Source organism: Portunus trituberculatus, chromosome 32, assembly GCF_017591435.1.
Source record: "Portunus trituberculatus isolate SZX2019 chromosome 32, ASM1759143v1, whole genome shotgun sequence".
In the NCBI taxonomy this organism is placed as follows: domain Eukaryota; kingdom Metazoa; phylum Arthropoda; class Malacostraca; order Decapoda; family Portunidae; genus Portunus; species Portunus trituberculatus.
Window position 1 is genome coordinate 9,044,638 of NC_059286.1, and position 3,348 is coordinate 9,047,985.

The following is a 3,348-nucleotide window of genomic DNA, read 5'->3' on the forward strand; positions in this document are numbered from 1 at the left end:
ATATATATATATATATATATATATATATATATATATATATATATATATATATATATATATATATATATATATAGACACACACACACACACACACACACACACACACACACACACACACACACACACACACACGTGAGCAAATTGAAAATGAGTTTATCTTGTGTATATTATATATATTTATCATGAAAACTGGAGCTGATCAGAAAAAAAAGAAAAATTGTATTTTGCGATGTGAACTAACAGCTTGACGATACAATTTGACATATATTCAATTTTGCACAGTACAAAAGTTGACTATGATAATGCTTAAATTCATTATTTGCTGTGATTTTTTTTTCACACTGAAAAATAATCGTCCCGTTTAGCAAGACTAGAAGTGGCTTATAGGCTGACACATTTCAGAAGATTTGGGCAAAATTATTGAAAGAGACAATCGTTGCCAAAACCATACATTAAGGTCAAATTTGTGTAGTTCTGAGTGTGTAAATACTGAAATTTGGAATGTAACTCCTTCCTCGCTGCAGTCTTTGCACAACACATGCTGCATGAGCGAGGTCTGTTATACACATTGCCTTCTTGTTTCCAGCGGTTGATCCATCTGCACACCGTGGACGGACTGACGCCTGTCTCCCGAGCTACTGTACGAATTGACTTTCCGCCGAGCCACATGAACACGAACTTTCTGCGTTGCCCTAAACAAGTTGGCCGGAAAGGATATCGAATCATCGCTCCACCAAAGAGTCCACCCTTGACTTGGTCAGCTACGACACGCAGGAAACACGGCGGCAGTATTCTTGTAACCTGGCCGCGGAGTGTACGGCCAGGTTGTTCCCTTGGAGTAAAATGATAGATAAAGGCTTTCAGGGCTCAAGAGAGAGAAAAAAAAAAAATATTGCGGTTAACCATCCTGCATTTTCGCATAATTACAAGTAATACCAAGACTAAAGATAATGGAGTACAAATGAAACATGTTTGAATATCATCAAGTCTTATTAACGGTAATATCGAATGGTTAACAAAGGAACACAAAAGATGCATTGCTTACCTTGAGTGTGTGTTAGGATGGAGAGGCGTTAATGCACGAGGGCAGGTACTGTACCAAGCTGATGCACGGGAGACCCTCGCACTGCTTATATACTTGCGTGTAGAGCTGCTGACATACAACAGATCAATTTGCCACATCCAGGCTTAACATTTAGAGAGAGAGAGAGAGAGAGAGAGAGAGAGAGAGAGAGAGAGAGAGAGAGAGAGAGAGAGAGAGAGAGAGAGAGTCATTTCTAAAGTTTCTTTCGTTCGCTATCATCGAAGAATGTTTTTGTAGATTCGGTGATAGTAACATTTCTATCTCCTATGTTTTTCGCTTCTAGATTAGTTTTAGCAGTCACAAGTTTCAAGAAAGAGAATTCTTTAGATAAATGTTGACCTGAAGAAACATAATTTGATTTAGACAAAATATTTATACGTTTATAGGAACCATCCTCTGACACCAGTTAGTAGCTTTTGTTGTGCCATGGAGCCTCCTGATCACTACCTCTACAAAGGCAGACTTTTCTGGATCATGTGTCTCAACATGGGGATGACACTCCAGGTTTTACTAATGAAGTGAATTCACATTTGGTGCCAGCTTTTGATCGGTTTTAGATGTCACCATTAGCTGCTGCCTCAAGTCCATCCATCTCAGCTCTTGTCTTGAGGGGCTTTCATCAGCATGTCCCGAATCCATGGTACGCGTCATGACGGAAATGAAAACAGATGGAGATTACTGCCAAGGGCCTAGGTGGAGTAGCTTCAGATAAGCAGTCACACGTATACTGTATACCTTCAACACACACACACACACACACACACAGACACACACACACACACACACACACACACACACACACACACACACACACACACACTGCATAGTGTAGTGGTTAGCACGCTCGACTCACAATCAAGAGGCCCGGGTTCGAGTCCCGGAAAGCGGCGAGGCAAATGGGCAAGCCTCTTAATGTGTAGCCAGTGTTCACCTAGCAGTAAATAGGTACAGGATGTAACTCGAGGGGTTGTGGCCTCGCTTTCCCGGTGTGTGTTGTGTGTGATGTCGTCTCAGTCCTACCCGAAGATCAGTCTATGACCTCTGAGCTCTCTCCACGTTTTTATGTTAGTTTTGGTTTGCAAATGTTTCACTAAGACATCATGCCATACATCAGTGATCATGGGATGCGTTCATTTCACTTTGATATTGATAATGTTAGTGACTTCATGTTGTTCATTATATTTTATAAACTCAATCAGTCAATCAAGATTGGATATAGATAATTTAAAATATCATTACAATCTTTGTGATTTTGTATAAATCTTGCGAGAAAACAAATTCAAGGGACAATCTGTTCAATATCAATGGTGATATATATATATATATATATATATATATATATATATATATATATATATATATATATATATATATATATATATATATATATATATATATATATATATATATATATATATATATATATATATATATATATATATATATATATATATATATATATATATATATATATATATATATATATATATATATATATATATATATATATATATATATATATATATATATATATATATATATATATATATATATATATATATATATATATATATATATATATATATATATATATATATATATATATATATATATATATATATATATATATATATATATATATATATATATATATATATATATATATATATATATATATATATATATATATATATATATATATATATATATATATATATATATATATATATATATATATATATATATATATATATATATATATATATATATATATATATATATATATATATATATATATATATATATATATATATATATATATATATATATATATATATATATATATATATATATATATATATATATATATATATATATATATATATATATATATATATATATATATATATATATATATATATATATATATATATATATATATATATATATATATATATATATATATATATATATATATATATATATATATATATATATATATATATATATATATATATATATATATATATATATATATATATATATATATATATATATATATATATATATATATATATATATATATATATATATATATATATATATATATATATATATATATATATATATATATATATATATATATATATATATATATATATATATATATATATATATATATATATATATATATATATATATATATATATATACCCCAGATGGGAACCGCCTTGTCGTGGTGGGGGCTTGCGTGCCCTGTGACC